The sequence below is a fragment of the Rhinolophus hipposideros genome (genome assembly GCF_964194185.1).
Source record: "Rhinolophus hipposideros genome assembly, chromosome: 20".
In the NCBI taxonomy this organism is placed as follows: Eukaryota; Metazoa; Chordata; class Mammalia; order Chiroptera; family Rhinolophidae; genus Rhinolophus; species Rhinolophus hipposideros.
The window spans coordinates 40,582,856-40,600,489 of NC_138066.1; the positions used below are offsets into that span (position 1 = coordinate 40,582,856).

Genomic DNA, 17,634 nt, shown 5'->3' on the forward strand with positions numbered 1-17,634 from the left:
GGGACCAGCCCACAGGGTCTTAGCTCTAAGGGCTCATGGCTCCACCCAACCATTTTAAAGAGCTGGTGAGCCCAACAAATGCCCTCAAACACCAGCTCCCTGTGGCCTTGCCCCCAGTTCCCAGAATCTCCAACCCAAGATGCCACTCACTCTCCTTTCCTCTCCCTCTCTGCTGCTGAGACTTTTGCCTTGGAAACCAGAGAAGCATCCACCCTACGGCTGGGGGTGGGGGTGGGCAAGGAGAACAGCCTCAAGACCCCTTCTTGGGGACCGAGGATGTGGCCTAGGATATTTTCCATGCAAATTCTTCCCTTTGCACACACAAAACTACAGTAGTCTTTGTATTTTTCAGACTCACCAAGTTCACCTCCACCTCTCCTTTGGTATGCCCCCACCCCCACATTATCATCACTTGGCTCATTCCTTCGGATTAACTCTGAGCATCTCCCCGCCTCAGAAAGGCCTTCCCTGATGGTCCAGTCCAGTAGCTGGGGTCAGAGGTGAAGATGTAGGGAGATACCCTGGGTTAAGTGTTCTAGTGACAGTTCTGGGAAACCACGCCTGTGGTTACCCTGTTCTTTGGCCAAGAGTAATTAAAGAGCAGGAAGAAGCACGACAGTGAGCAGAATGGACCACATAAACAGGACCCCAGATCCCCCAGCACCTAGCTGAGCATGTCTGCCCTTACTAAGGTTACCAGATTTAGAAAGAAGGAAAAAAACCAGGAGGGCCAGTTAAATTTGAATTTAATGTTTTTTGGCATAAGTATGTCCCACATATTACATGTAATATATTAAAAGTGTATTCATTGTTTATCTGAAATTCAAATCTAACTGGATGTCCTGTATTTTATCTGGTAATCCTATTCTTGCTCCCCTTTGGGAAGGACCCGAGAGGGGCCTCCTGGCCATTCTGGCCCCTCCCAGCAAAGCTTCCCCACCCCCAGCAGGCTGAAACAGCCAGTTAACTCCTGTTGGGCCCATGCTTCAGGCACTCAGGCTGCAGAGAATATAGAAGGTACAGGAGATGGGGTCCCCGGTGCTATGGCACCATAAGATGCAAACACAGAATTCATGCACTCTGTACAGCAGGCTCATCGAGTCCTTTCCATGTGCCAGGGGGGCAACATTCGGGACAGAACAGTGAACATGACAGGCACAGCCTCATGCTCTCAGGCCTTAACAGTCAGGGAAGGCTTCTGGGTGTGTGCCATAGAATCACAGAGCTACAGGACGAGCAGGGGTTAACCTAGCAGAGGGACAGCAGGCAGAGGGCAGGAGTGTCCCTGGCCAACTAAAGGAGCAAGAGCTCACTGTGCTGGAAGGCGGAAGAGGTAGAACCAATACACCCTGGGGGATGCAGGCCGCTGCCCACATCAGCATGCCTGAACCAAAGTGTGCACCACCTCAGGATGGCAAATAATTGAGACACACGCCCTGACCAGCACATACAGGGCCTGAGGAACTTGCTCCAACTTCCTTGAAAAGAAAACTTGTCTGAATCTGAAAGTGCGAGGCTACTTTGATGACCTGAAAATGGAACTGTAATCACTCAGGGAGAAAACCTGTTTTCCAGCTTCAGGGAACAGCCAGAAAAACAGCAGCCCCAGCTGGAGCAGCAGCGATGGAGACAGGAGAGGCAGCGAGGCAGGGAATTTGTCCACAAGGCTTCCTGATCCACCCAGAGACAGTGAGTTACCTGGGACATCCAGAACTCAAGTGGATTGGGTTAAGGGACATTACAGGCTGTGGGTCAGGGCTGACCCTGAGGCTGGTGCATCTGGGAAAACAAGACTTAGACAAACTAGAGTGACCTACTGCCCATGAGCCAAAATAACACTGATGGATGGGTGGAGAGATGACGAGAATCAGGACCATCGGCCAACTTTTACCTCTGCTGAGCACAGGATGTGGGATAGCTAAGCAGTGGTAAGGACCAGCCTGGTTCAGGAGGTAGCCTGACCGTACTGGGCACCCCAGGTGGGAGGCAAGGAAAGGGGTGGCCTTTCCCAGCCTCCCAGGGTGTTTTCTGTGCAGCCCTCAGAGAGGGAGGGGTCAGGAGGAAGTCATTTTCTCCTCTCCCTCCCTCCCTTCCTTCCTTTCTTTCAGCAAAGGTTTATTGGGTGCCTACTTGCGTCAGGCTCTGTTCTAGGCCCTGAAGAGACAGTAATAGAGAAGACAGACAAGGTCCCTGCTTTCATGTAACTTATGTGAAGTGGGGGAGACATAATTAAAAAGTACACTGACGAACAAGCAGCATATATACACACATACATACGAATATGTGCCCAGAAACCTAATTGCACATAGCAACAAGTGTATGAAGAAAAGAAAGAAGGGGAAAGGGGCTGGAGTGTCAGGGGAGGGACGATTGTTATTGAAGGGTACTAGATCTTCACGTCATCACACCCGGATGCAGACCTAGAGGAAGGTAATTCCAGCTGAGGGAAGAGGGTGGAAGGACAAAGCCCCAAGGCACGAATGTGCATGCCCCTGCCCTCTAACCATCCTCTTTCCCCAACACAGGAGAATTGTCAGCCTTTGTGGATACTAAGAAAGCAGGAATGTAAACATGTCATCAGAAAGGGCAGAGGTTGAAGATCTGAGGTGTGGAGCAGGGACCCCACCAGTGGTTCCCTGAGTATCCAGAGGCCCGTCACTGTAGTTGTGTCTGACCATGATTATGTCCATCACACACTGGAGAATCTGGACATTGGTCATGGTCCAGAGGGCACTGCCAGGCTCCCCTTGTCCAGCCCAGAAGGTTCACCGGTGGCTGATGGTACAGCCTGGCATCACACATCAGCCCCCACGTCACACTCACCCAGGCCCGCTGTCCCCTCCAAGAAGGAAATCATGAGGTTTGAGTCCCAGCCCTGTCGTATTCTCAATCCCCACCTCCCTGTTTTTCTCCCTGAGTCAATCAATCAACAAGCATTGAAGAGCTGCTGTGTGAGTGCTAGGAACATTGTGGAGAGCAAGAAACACCCAGAGGAGCAAGAGTGTGAGCCTGGGCTGAGGGAGTGACCAGAATCTTCGGTGGTGTCAGCAGAGGTGTGGAGAGGGAGAGGCAGAGCTGCTGATAATAACAGCCATCTAATCATCTCCACAAACCAGCCATAAACTGCAGGTCTGGGACTTCTGCACTTTGTTCAAAGCCTGTGACAACACTGAATTCTCATTTTGGGTCCTAAAGCTATTCCAACTGTGGTTCTACACTCCCTGGTTCTTGGCCAAGCCCCTTATGCCAGGAGTGTGGCAAGGATAGGGTGGCCACTATGAGCCAAAAGTGCAGGGTGACCAAGTCATGGCCCAGACGATAACCCTATGGGAGATGGGCAGTGTCCCCCAGCTGTAGCTTTATGGCAGCCCTCTGCTAGAGCAGGACCTCAGCTGAATCCAGAAGAGCAGAAAGAAGAGGGTGGTCATGTGAGGTACCAGCTCCAATGAGTGTACTAAACCTGGGGAATTTCCAAGGTCACAGTAAGTCAGCAGGACACTTGTCCTGAGTCAGAAGTTTCACTTAGCCCTGCTCTGCCCCTTCCTTACCCCCATTCTTCATATCTCTCTTGACTTTGGCCATCACCTCCTGCTTCAATTGTACCTATCAGGCCAGCTGGCCCTTGTTGAGAGCAGATTAGATTTGAAGGCACCTTGACCTTAGCTCAGAAGTTCCCTCATCGAAGAAGCCATACTCCTCAGATCCCTCCCAGCCAGTGGGAGATCCTCAGAGGTGGTCTGGTGCCAGGGAGAACCGCACCCTTCAGCTGGTCCCTGAAGTTGGGTTAATCCTTCGTCTTCTGCTTCATGGCCTAGGGCAGTCTGCCTCCTGCTCTTGTAGGGACCCAAGGGGCCAGTTCCTGGATCAGGGCTGGAGCTGGGCCCTCCTGCTCTTATAGCCAGAGGTAGCCCACATATTATGGGTAGTCTTGGTTCAAGGCCTCACCCAAAAATGTTCGCCGGGGCCGGCTCCTAGGTTCTAGGGCCGAAGGCTGTTGGAAGACAAGAATACCATTTGGAGTCTTTAATGAGCCGTATCCATCCCCACATCTCCTCACCCATTATCCACTGTGAAGTAAGTCACCCTTCACAGTTGAGGGGCAATGTCAAGACCAAATGCTATGACTCTGAGTGCTCTCATCTATCTGAGTTTTCTTCCCTTCCACGGGCCTCTCTTCACCTGATAAATCCAAGTACACACACACACCAGGGCTTAATTTGGCCCAGGGCTCAGTCCTGGCCTCTTCATTTCACTGTGGAGTCAGGACCCAGATGCACCGGCTTGCCTGCACAGCTGTATACCAGCAAATGCAATGGCCCCGTGCCAGTGAGCCGGCTCCTAAGCTCTTTAGTGGCCCAGTGCTCTGTTTATTGCCCCCCATGGCATCCCCACAGTGCCCAGGTGGTCAGTCAGCGTCAGCCATGCGCAGCAAGCAGCACCAGGACTCCCTTAGCTGACTGGACCCGCTGCAGAGCCCAGCCCCATCCAGCTTCCTCCAGGGAAAGGTTTCTCCCAGAAGTCCCTGAGCCTTTCTCACCAGCTGACCATTAGAGAAGGTCTGCTAAGCCAGAAGAGTCTCATCTCCGTTATTTCCTCCTTCTCAGCACATTGGTCAACCCACCCACCCTGCTGTCAAAGGGGTGACAGGAAGTAGCCTCTGCCTCGCCACAGAAGTCAGCCGCCACCTTCCCTCAACATGAGACTCTCTTCCTGACATCTGCCTCAAAGCCCCTCCAAGGTAACGAAACAGCAAAATGCTCTTTTCTCCCCTAGGAACCCTTCCTCTGACCCATCTTCCAGGGAGTTTGTTTAGTGAAGGGCCCTGGGGAGGCCAGGCATGGGGATCTTGGGCATTCAGAGGGCTTGGCCAAGGCCCTGGACATCTAGAGGTGAGGGGTGGACCCCAAAGATGAATTTGCCTCCATGCTCTGGGTCCCCTGATGGAGACTGTTAGAGGCCAAAAGGGTTGCCTCTCCCCCAGCCCGTTGTGAGGCTGGCCAGACCCCCAGCTCCAGGAGCCCACTGCCACACTGATGGCCGCTGCCCCTCCCGCCCTCTCTTCTCTATGGGATCCCATGTTCTGTCTCTGCTGCCATCGCAGGCCTTGTTTCCTTTCTCTCTGGCTGTCTCTTTCTCAGACTCTCTCTCACAGTCTCTCTCCCTTTCCTCCATCTGTCTTCCTGTCTGTCTGAGGTTCCCTGGGCTTCCAGCGTGTGGGCAGCTTCATTCATTTCCTGGCCTCTTTCCGAGAACAGTGCGTAAGATACACACAGCCACAGTAAAATACACACAGGTGCTGGACGGTGCTTTAGGACCAGTTAGAGGCCCTGTGCTCCAAGCTGGGCTCTAGTGGGGTTGGGGTCTAGTGGGGTCCCTGGCACCCAGCCTGGCCCTCGGAGCAGGAAAGAGACCGTGGTGCTGAGGCCCAGGCAGGCACACAGCCCCTCACCACCCTCTGCAAAGGAGGTTGGAATTCATTCATTCTAATCCAGCTCTCAGCAAACCTGCCATGTACATGGGCAACTGGGGTTGCACTGGGCTCTGGAAATGTGAGCATGATGGTGCGTAGTTTCCACCATCCTGGTTCTGTGGGAAGACATGGGTGCAAATGGTTGTAGTCTTACTCACTGGATGGTGTGCTGAATGCCAAGGACTTGATTTTGGGGGAAGAAAGGGCAGGCTCTGAGGAATGATGGATGACGACCAAGCACTGGGCCTGGATGGAGAGGAGGCATTCCAGGCAGAAGGAATGAAAGGTCAGGAAGACCCCAGGGCCCTGATCAGGGTCTGCTTGACAGGCCAGTGGGGCTAGCTTCTGTAGACCACGGAATTGTCAGGAAAAATATGGAATCTGGCTAGAGTTGCAAGTACTTTTTGGGTTGCCAAGTAAGGACATTAGAAGAAAAAAAAGTCATTTTCTTACTACCCTTTTATGAAAGGAGTAGTATTTTAACTGTAAAAGAAAAAAAAAGGCTATTTGAAATAGAAGGTATTGTAACCTAGAAAGGATAGCTGGCGACTTGGCTGAATACGTGCTGCTTGGTTTGATATACATCTCTGTTCTTGTTTTCCTCCCTTTACTGCTGACTCTTAAGCATTTTATCAGGGGCCGGACCCACAAGGGGCCTGGCCTCTGGAAAGCACTGATAGAGGGACCTGTGGAGGTCGGACAAGAACTGAGCACATGGAAGAGGCAGGGGCCACACCAGGAAAACTTTGGACTTCACTTCAGGAGTGTGGATTTTGCCACTCAGGTGATAAGGAGCTTGGGTTGTTGTGATCAGATTCGTGTGTCAGGACAAGCATCTGTTCTCAGTCATATGTAAGACTGGACTGGAGGGAGAATAGACAATGGGGGAGGCCAGAGGAGGGGCCTGGTGAGAAATGATGAGGGAAGGTGGGGACAGTAGCGGTGAGACTGGGGGAGAGGGAGAAGCTGGGTGCCAAAGCTGGTATGAAAAAGATGGGGACTCGGCAGCCAGCTATTCTAAACAGAGCCCAGCTCCCATGGAGCTGACATTCTGCACTTGTGTGTGCCTGGGTGGCTACAGACACAACAAATAAGTAAGGAGAGGCGTTAATGTAGAAAAGTAAATCAGGCCGAGGGGCTAGCGGGAAGGGAGGAGGACGCACAGCTGTGCTGTTCAGAGGGCAGTTAGGGAAGAAGGGCCCTGGAGGCAGTCAGGGAGCAGCCTGGCAGACACCTGGGGAGGGCCTTTCTGCAGAGACTCCAGCACCTGCAGGAGCTGCAGGCGCCTTTGAGGAACAGCCAGGGGGCCGTTGGGGCTGGAGCAGAGAGACCCAGGAACACACTAGGCCATGAGCACGGACAGGTGGCCAGAATAGGGACCTGCTTATCCTGAGAGGAGAACCCAGTGGAATTGTTAGTGTTGGAGACAGGCTTCATTTTTAAAAATGTCTTCTTATTACGTATGTTATATATAATATAAATAGGTATTATATATGATATCTAATATATACAAGGTCTGACAATTAAGTTCGAAAACTTATTGCAGCAATGTTGCTAACCTTTTTTTTTGATATCAGAGGGATTATTCATTATGAATTTGTACTAACCGGACAAACAGTTAACCAAGTTTACTATTTGGAAGTGCTGAAAAGGCTGCGTGAAAAAGTTAGATGACCTGAACTTTCGCCAACAATTCATGGCTCTTGCATCACGACAGTGCACCAGCTCGCATAACACTGTCTGTGAGGGAGTTTTTAGCCAGGAAACAAATAAATGTATGGGAACACCCTCCCTACTCACCTGATCTGGCCCCCAAGGACTTCTTTCTTTACCCAAAGATAAAGGAAATATTGAAAGGAAGACATTTTGATGACATTCAGGACATCAAGGGTAATACGACGACAGCTCTGATGGCCATTCCAGAAAAAGAGTTCCAAAATTGCTTTGAAGGGTGCACAAGGCACTGGTGTCAGTGCATAGTGTCCCAAGGGGAGTATTTTGAAGGTGACCACAATGATATTCAGCAATGAGGTATATATAATAGCACTTTTTCTACGATGAGTTCTTGAACTTAATTGTCTGACCTCGTATGTAAATTAACAAAGCATAATAAAAGGAGCAGCTGTAGGCTCATTACCCAACATCACTCTTGTCTAGCTGAGTCCTGTCCTCCCCTTTCCCATCTCCTGCCCCCACATGCACCCCAGTGTTTCATTCTCTTCTCTTTTCAAGAATAGTTTCAGTACTTTGTATCGCTAAACATCACGCTGTTTAGTTTTGCTTGTTTTAGAGCTTTATAGAAACGGTGTTTCCTAGACCTGTGCCTAAGAGAAATGAAACCATGTCTGTGTAGACTTGCATGCAAAGCAGACTTACTCAAAGTAGCCAAAAAGTGGAAATAACCCAAATGTCCATCAACGGGTGAGAAAACAAAATGTGGTAGATCTACACAATGGAATATTATTTGACAATAAAAAGGAAGGAAGCATTGATACATGCCACAACATGGATGAACTCCAAAAACATGATGCTAAGTGAAAGAATCCAGACATGAAAGACCACGTGTTGTATGATTCTATTTATATGAAATGTCCAGAAAAGTCAAATCTATAGAGATAGAATATAGATAAAAGTTTGCCTGCAGCTGGTGGGGAAATAAGGAGTGACAGACAGCAAGTGGACATGAGGGTATTTGGGGGGTGATGGAAATGTACTGAATATAGATAGTGTGATACTTGCACAATTCTCTAAATAATAATCATTAAATCATATCTATAAAATGGGCGAATTATGCTACAACATGGAAAGGTAAATTATACTTCGATAAAGCGTTTTTTAAAAAAAAGGCATCATAGTAGTCTTCTCAGACTTGTTTTTTCTCTCACAGTTATGCTGCTGAGACTTTATTGATGCTGTGGCATAGAGCTGTCGTTCACTTATTTTCACAACTCTATAATAGTCCATATCCATCGTGTCATTATACCACAGTTTATTTCTGCAATCTCCAAACCTGTCACTGGACATGAGTTATTTCCTGTTTTCCTCTGTTACAGAACAATTCGCCAGGAACATTCTTGTACACGTCTCCTTGGTACTGTGTTTCCCTGAAAATAAGACTGGGTCTTATACCGTATTTCCCTGAAAATAAGACCAGGTCTTATATTATTTTTTGCTCTAAAAGACGCATTAGGGCGTATTTTCATGGAATGTCTTATTTTTTCATATACAACAATCTACATTTATTCAACTATAGTCATGTCATCTTCTTCTGGAACATCTTCATAACGTACTAAATGTGTCCGTCTGGCTGACGATCTTGACTGGGGCTTATTTTTGGGGTAGGTCTTATGTACCGTGTTTCCCTGAAAATAAGACTTAACCAGAAAATAAGCCCTAGCATGTTTTTTCAGGATGACATCTCCTGAACATAAGCCCTAATGCATCTTTTGGAGCAAAAATTAATATAAGACCTGGTCTTATTTTGGGGGAAACACGGTACATAAGTAACTTTACATCTGTTGAATCTAATAAGGAAATATCAGGGCTTGTACGTTATATGTCTTTTTTTTTCACTTCATATTTTAGGAATTCATTTTTATAGTATTTTACAGAAGTATTATTCCCCCAACAGATTGAAAATTAAAACAAAAATAAAACTGGTCCTCATCTTAGTTTGAGATATATTGCTCTAGGGAATATACTGAGAATAAAATTGCTGGGTCAAGGTACACAAAAGTTCAAGGATGTCCAAATGTCAAACTGCTTCCTAAAATAATTGTACTGCTTTGCATTCCCACCAGCAGGGGAGGCGTGTTCCCACATTGTTCCCCATCTTCAGCAACACTTAGTATTGTTCAATTTTTAAATTTGTGCCAATTTTGTGGGTATGACAGACTTTCATTCCTTTGTTACTAAATGAGGTTGAATATTTTCACGTATGTTTATGAGGCATTTGTGCTTCCTCTTCTGTGCTATTCCTGTTTGTTTCCTTTGTCCATTTTTTTCTTTTTCTTATTGATTCATACAGTTCTTTATATATTCTAGACATTATTAGTCCTGTGTCACTTAAATGTGTTCCAAATACCATTCCAAGTTTGTGACTTGTTTGAATTTTCTTGGGGTATCTTTTGATGACAGAAAAACCTTATTTGATTTTATTTTTTTTCACGAGGGCGTAGCTCATAGTGGCCCATGCGGGGATCAAACCGGCAACCTTGGTGTTATTAGCACCATGCTCTAACCAACTGAGCTAACCGGCCACCCTAGAAAAAGGTTACTTTTAAAGTAGTTGGATTTTACCTATTCTTTCCGTTTTTGGTTCGCTCCTCTTTCCTCCATGCAGATTATACCATTTTCCTATATGGCCCCTACTAAACTGACAGGCTCTGAAGTTCAGCATGGACAGCCCTTTGGAATCTGCACCCTCCTGCCTTCCTCCAGCCTCATCTCAAACCCACTTTATACTCAGTAGTTTGTTCTGTACCTTATGTTTTCTCCTCCCTTTATCTGCTTGGAGAACCCCAAGTCATTCCTCAAATCCCAGCTCCAGCACAAACTCCTTTTTCTTTCTTTTTTCTTTTTCTTTCTTTCTTTCTTTCTTTCTTTCTTTCTTTCTTTCTTTCTTTCTTTCTTTCTTTCTTTCTTTCTTCTTTCCTTCCTTTTTTCTTTCCTTCCTTCCTTCCTTTTCTTTTCTTTTTCTTTCTTTTTTCTTTTCTTTACAACCCAAAGGTCTTTTTTTTAATTATTATTAAATACCTATTAATCCATGAATTCATAGGGGATGGGTTCCAGCAGCTCAGGCTCCTTTCCACCAGTTCTCACAAAGTGTGGCTCTCTGGGTGGGGCAGTCTGGCACTTCAGTTGAACCCAAGTAATTTTCTCTTTGGCTTCCTTCTTTTTCTGATCATTTCCCTCCACATATTTCAGGAAGCCATCTCGGCTCTTGGAGTAATTAATATGCTCGGTACGTACATTAATTCTCTTGGCAAGAATCTTGCTCTTAACTTGTTTGTTTGCAACAATGCCAACAGGGTAACACTGTAGACCCTTCCAGTTTTGCCATGGTAACATTTGTGGGCCATTCCTTTTGAACGGTGCCCATTCCCTTGATGTCTACAATACCACCTTTCTTATAGATTCATGTGTATGTGGCCAAAGGAAGAACTCCATGTTTCTAAAAGGCCTGGAGGACATACAGCAGTGCCTCTCCTTGTCCCCTTAGTGTTGGTCTTTTTGGCGAATTACTGGAAGATGGCGGTTCCGGCCAAAAGGTACAACCTCCTCTTAGAAGCATTTCCAGACCCCCTAGGCCGATTCACTTTTTCTATTCAGTAGGCCCCAGGCCTACCTAAGCCTCAGATGATTGATAGCATACAGGTTTTTGACTATTAAAATGGGATAATTTTTACTTTGAATAAGTAAACTTTATTAAAGAGACACAGTATTGCAAAACATGGGATTTCTTAACATGGGGTGTTCAGAAGGGGAAGAAGGGTCAGAAACCACTGTTCTCTTGCGAGGGACGTCTACGATATCGCGACACCCTCTGTGTGAACATTTCCAGGGCCAGGAAGCTCACTACCTTGGTGGGCCGGACTGCTGTAGTTCTTAGCAACTGTCTTCTTCGCTGAGTCTGTCTCCTGCCTCATCGTTTATACTTGTTGTTCTCCACTCTGAGAGAGAGAGAGAGAGAGAGAGAGAGAGAGAGAGAGAATCTTTTTCTCTCTCTGACATGACCACCCTCCAACAGGAGAGGTAGCACCCTGTCTGCCGTGTCTCCTTTTCTCCAGGAGAAACCCATCACCTTCAGTGATTCCTGAGAAGACATGGTTTCCACAACCCTCTGCACCCACTCATCCTCTTGTGAATAGACTGCAGATTTTCCGTATCCCTCGTAAACTGCGCACGCGTGTTTGAGGAAAACCCCAGGGCTGGTCTGTCCAGCACAGAGAGGGCCCGATCCAGTTAATGTCAGCCCATCAGAGCAGCCACGGTCCTGGCAGCCTCGTCAGCCCTGTGGTTCCTACTGAAACTGGGAGTTGATGAAAACCCACAGATATTTTTCATGTGAAAAATATCCCGTTTGCTTATATGCATCTAATCTCTCCCTCTAAATGCAGAGTACCTATAAAATTCAATCTTACTGCTTTGACTGAGCACTCCTATCTTTTGAGAAAGTTTTCTTACATTTCATGTCTCCGTTTAGCTCCTCCCCCCCCCCCCCCCAGTTTCATGACAAGCACACGTTTAATAAGAAAGATACTGGGTGGTTTTTTTTTATGTTACATTCTAAGGACAATGCCCTGTGGCAACAAAGCCTCCTTGGACCCTGTCCCCATTGCACTCTGTCTTTGGGGTGTCAGGCCCCTGACTCCCGGGAAGCAGGCCCGGGTAAGGGTGGATAGCGACAATCCATCTCTGCCTCCCAGGCCAGGAACATCTGAGTAATCTTGGACTCGTATCTGTCCTGTCTCCTATTGCCTAATTTTGTCTGGTCTTCATTAAAAATGTCTCCCTCCTCTTCTTTCTCTCACTTGTTCCTCCACACATTTCTCCTGAGACCACAGTGCTTGTGCCAGAGATGGTGTCACCAACACAGACTCCTAGGGTGTTTAAGAGCAATTCCCAGAGAGGTGCCGGACCCTGAGCCCCGGCTAGGGATGTCACTTGGGCTGAACCCTGAAAGGAGGGGTAAAAGTTGATCAGACCAGTCCTTGGAAGACTCACATGTCACGGAGAGAAAATAAAGAAATTTCCACCAGTCAGCACTAGGATGTGAGCTGAGGAGGCCAAAGCCAAGGTGGGCAGTCAGACGTCCCCCTGACGAAGGTTTTAGGTTGGGCTGTGCCCTAACTACATTTGTATTTCAGAGCGATCAGTGAAGATAAGTGATTAGCAAACTCAGAAGGCCCAGAGACAGGGACAGAGACTGCCCCAAGGGGGTGGGGGGAGAGGGGGAGAGAAGGGGGAGGTGGGCCTGAGACTGAGAGAAGTGCAAAGAGTGTGCAGAGGGACGAGGGACCTGTGGGCCCGAAAGGAGGCAGCAGCTGATTGGATGGAAGGGAAATAAGAAGGGGGAGCTGAGAAGGGTGATGCCTTGAAAAACATGTCCCTAGGAGGGGAGCATTCTAGAGGCAGTTTACATGGTGGGAGGGCAAGGAGATGAGCTTGGTTTTGGGGGACACTGGTCCTTTGCTGTAAGGAGGTGGGTGACTGAGGAGCCAGGTCTTCTTCTCACCTCTGCCATCGCTGGTCTCCATCCACGCCCCCTCCTGCAGCCATGAGATCCTTTTTCTCTGTCTGCCATATGCCTCAGGTGCTACTAGACCAGGCATCCCCTACAGAGGAGTCAAGTGCGCCTCTACCCAAGCCCAGTGTATTCATAGCTCACCAAGTTTTCCACCGCAATCACCTCTGGCGAGTGTGGGAGTGGCAGGTGAGAGCTGCCTGAGAAGGACCAAGGGGTTCCAAATACTGCCCAAGACCCAGGAAGGCCCAGGTCCTTCGGCGAAGCCAGGCCTGCTATCTACCCTGATGGCGCCTCCTTCCTCCACTTCATCTCCATTAACCGTCCCTCCTATGCTCTGGGTGCTGTGTGCGTGCTGGGGGGTACCCCAGCGTGTAATAATAGCAGGCCATGTCTATTGAGCCAGGCATCGAAGCGCTTTACATCACTGAATAAATTTAAACCTAGCAACCCTATGAGTTAGGTACTGTTTGATTCCCATTTCACAGATGAGGAAACTAACGCACAAGCAAGTTAGTATGTTGACTAAGGTCACACAAGAGGTGGAGCCCAAATGCAAAGTTGGACAACACTCCGTGCTCACTCCTCCTCCGCTCTCTGAAATGCTCACTGCCTCCGTTTACTCTCACTGGACATGTCAAGTGTCATATTCTTGAGGCAGGATGTTCTTATTTCTAATCCCAAATCTTAAACCCACCTCTTTTGGTTGTGCCCCTAGTGAGGTCCTCTGCGGCGGTCCCTTGGTGAATGTGGACAGAGATGACCCCGGAAGGTGTCAGCTCTGTGGGGCTCCTCTCACCCCACCCAGCTCCACCCTTTCATCCCCATTTCCACACTTGGCTCTAGCTCTCTGGCTGGGAGGCCTAACCCTCTCTGATTCTCTGAGGCTAACCCCTGCCTTCCTCCTGGTCAAGCTGTGTTGCCTGTTCCCTCCAGCTGGCATGAGCCATCGTCCTCCTGACTCCCTAAACCTAGGGTTTATAGCAGCCTTAAGCACTTAGGCTCAGAGAGCTAATTTTCTCTTCACCCCAAGTTCTAAGTTAAAGGCGATAGTCTTGTATTTTTCTCTTAGCCCAGGGCCTTGAATCTAGGAATGTTAGCCAATGATTTTGGTAATGTTAATACTATCTTGTTTTTGTGTGACAACTGACAAAGGATCTGTCTTCATTTTCCCACAACCCTTAGAGGATGGGTAGAAAAGTTTGCAGCCATTTTACACATGAGGAAACTGAGGCTCAAAGAGATTATTTTGCTCGGGTCATAAAACTTGTAAGTGTGGCCCAGATTTTTCTGGCTCCTAATCCAGTACTATTTCCCCTACACCTTATTTTTGGTGTCCATGTGAGTTAATGCTGAATAGATATAGAAAGGAGCGGTTAGCTTGGATTGAGGAAACTAGAAGTGTTCATTTTAGAGGCAAGACTTTAGCTGGCCTTTGAAATGTGGGTAGGTTTGGCCTAAGTAAAGAGGGTATTCAGTAAGAGAACCATGGCTTTTCCGAAAACCCTGCAATAATCAGGAGGTTCCTTGAAGAATGTAGAATGATGGAAGTAAGCGTATTTTTTTAATAACAGCTATATTGAAATATCATTCATAGCCTATAAAATTCCTCCTTTGAAAGTGTACAGTTCAGTGGTTTCTAGACTATTCACAGTGTTGTGCAGCCGTCACTAATAATTTCATTAGAACGTGTTCATCCCATGAAGGAACTCCATGGCATTGGCAGTCACTCCCACCCCCTGCGCCCCAGCACCTGGTGCCACTAATCCACTTTTTGTCTCTATGTATGTGTCTGTTCTAGACACTTCACATAAATGAATTTATACAATATGTGGCCTTTTGTGACTGGCTTCTTTCACTTAGCGTCATGTTTTCAAGGTTCATCCATGTTGTAGCATGTAACCAACACTTTCTTTTTATAGCTGAATAATATTTAATAATAATATTTATATAACAATAATAATATAATATTATAAATAATAATATTTATAATAATATTTAAAAATAATAATATTTTATAGCTGAATAATATTCCATTGTGTGGATAGACCACATGTTGTTTATCCATTCAAAAGTTGATGGGTTGTTTCCAATTTGGGGCTGTTATGAATAAAATTATCCTGCTTTGAACATTCGTGTAAAAGTTTTTGTGTGGACATTTTCCAGTTCTAGGAATGGGTCATATGGTAACTCTATGTTTAATATCTTGAGGAACTGCCAACCTGTGTTCCATAGAGGCGGCACCATTTTACATTCCCACCAGCAATGTATAAGGGTTCCAGTTTCTCCTTGACACCTTTGTTACTGTCTGTCTTTTATTTTAGGCATCTTGGTGGGTGTGAAGTAGTATCTTGTTGTGGTTTGTTTTGCATTTCCCTGATGACTAATGAAGTTGAACATCTTTTCATGTGCTTATTGGTCATTTGTGTATCTCTTTGGGGAATATCTACATAAATCCATTTTTCAATTGGGTTATTTGTCTTTTATGGTTGAATTGTAAGAGTTCTTCATATGTTCTGGATACAAGTCCCTTGTCATATGCATGCTTTGCAAATATTTTCTCCCATTTCATGGGTTGTCTTTTCATTTTCTTTTTTTTTTTTTTTTTTGTCTTTTCATTTTCTTGATGGCATCCTTTGAAGCACAAGTTTTTAATTTTGATGAAGACCAATTTTTCTTTTGGAACTTGTACTTTTGAAACCATTGCATAATCCAAGGTCACAAAGATTTGTACCTATGTTTCTTCTAAGATTTCTATGATTTTAACTCTTACATTAAGTCTATGGTTCATTTTGGGTTAATTTTTGTAAATAGTATAAGGTAGGGATCCAACTTCATTCTTTTGCATGTGGAAATCCAGTTGTCCCATCACTGTTTGTTAAAAAGATTTTCTTCTCTTTCCCCCTACCCCATTTAATTGTCCTGGCACCCTTGCCCAAAATCAACTGGACATAAATGTAAGGTTTATTTTTCGACTCTCAATTCTATTCCATTGTTGGACATATTTTCCAAGTGACATTTTTTCTCAAACTGTGGTACCTAATGATCCGTCCTGCCCTGGAAGAGCCTTAACGAGATGGAGCAAGCCGCTAAGCAGACTGCATTTCCTTGGGTGGTTAGGCCCCCGTGGCTCTTTGCGTGGCCTCATCATCATTATGTCCTCCTGCAGGATTCAGAACCCACTCCACTGTTTTGTTGGCAGCTGGGAGGTAGGTGACCCAACAAAGGACTTATCTCTCTCCTACCTCTCAAGGTTATTATAAATATCAAATTAGATAATTTACACAAAAGAATTTAGAAAAGGCTAAAATGCTATCCAGATGTAAAGTGTACTCTTATTATTATCCCTCTTCCACATGAATAAGACCCAAAATAGAAAGAGGTTATATTTTTAACTTTTACTCACTGGGATCAAGGTTGCAGTGTCATTATTGCAAATTCCAAATTAGTGAGGTTTGGCTTTTTGTGTCATTCGTATAGGAGGCTGTGAGCTTGCCACCCGGAGGGTGAGTATGAATGTTGGTCATCCCTTCCTTCCGTTCCCCCTCCCCTGAATTAGGGCCTACTTTGTGCCAGGCACTGTGCGAAGCTCTGGGAACACCAGAGAATAAGGCAGACATAACCTCCGCTGTCCTGGAACTCACAGTTTAGTGGGGAAGCTGTACTATTCAACAAGCCATTAGTAAATGTGACCATGAGGGAGGTACAGTGTGCACCTCCACCCAGCCATGGTGTCAGTTTGCTCCATGTAAACCGGGGGAGTTAGAGTATCTTCCAAGCGCAACATGCCTTTGCTTGTGTGATTTTTCAGGGAGGCAGTGGTTGTTCCTAGCAGAACTCAGGCCCTCACTCAGCTTCTATAGCCATCGTCACAATGCCACAGAGTGACGGCTGAAAATGGGCTGGCAGAAGAGAACACCTGCCCTACCACCCTCCCAGAGTCGGTTCTCCGGAGCTCGGCAGAGGCAAGTCCCGACTAAAACCTGCGGCCATCCTGCATTCTGCACAGTTTATTTCCTGACAGTACAGAAGGGCTCCCTGGTTACAAGCTAAGCCTCAGGCTCTTCTTTCTCTCTACCCATCCTCCCTCCGGCACCACCCAGGACCACTGCGTCAGGGCCTGAAGGGTTGCCACTCTTCAAAATCCCCCCAAGCCTCTACCAGTGGAGAGGCTGCTCCGCCCCAGAAAATAGCAACTCACTTGTGCATATAGCGCATTGCCCTCAAAGCCTGGAAAACCAGGCTCACTGCCTCACCCGCAGCCTGGCCCCTCACCCTTGCAAGGGCTGCTCTGATCATGGGCATCTACCTAACCAGCCCTGAAGTGCACTGGTGTCCCTTGGTGTGAGGGAAAGCCACAGGGCCCCAGCTGTCCTCTCACCTCCCTCCTTTCTCCCTTCCACTGACAATGCCATGCCTCCCCCACCTCCTATGGCTGGTGCAGCCACCTTCCTCTTCTGCCCACCTTCCTCCCCACCTCTACACACCTCCACACACCTCTCTCTGACACCGTGCAATCTGACAACTCAGCATGACCTTGGAGGTACTTAGGTCACACAGCCTCCCGCACATGCTCCATATACCAAGCGTGACTCATTAGCCTGAGTGTCCCTCAGAGCCCCAGGCTCCATACCACATGCAGATACCCAGGAGTCCAGGTGATGGCCAACAGCCCAAGCAGCCAAATGGGTAGGGGTCTCTCTAGCAGCTGTCACTGGCTCCTTCCCTGCTCCCTCTACCCAGCCTCCACTTCTTTCATGGTTCCCTCACACACCCTTGGAGTGTCTGCTAGGGTATAGGGTCCCCCCACCTCTGGGCACAGACACCATGGTGCTGAGGAGTTAGGAAAGGACCCTCAGCCTCCACAACCATCTCAGAAGTATGCCACTCTTCTCCCCACCTCCACTTGTCACTTAGA

The 17,634-nt window shown here is 47.2% G+C and overlaps 1 long non-coding RNA gene across 1 annotated transcript; it reads left to right on the top strand.

Moving 5' to 3' along the window:
- The first annotated feature begins 4,603 nt into the window (after positions 1–4,603).
- LOC308488092 lies at positions 4,604–16,660 on the top strand. Its single transcript, XR_013991844.1, has 3 exons — positions 4,604–4,738; positions 16,197–16,222; positions 16,528–16,660. It is a non-coding gene; the product is annotated as an uncharacterized lncRNA (long non-coding RNA).
- Positions 16,661–17,634: the final 974 nt, after the last annotated feature.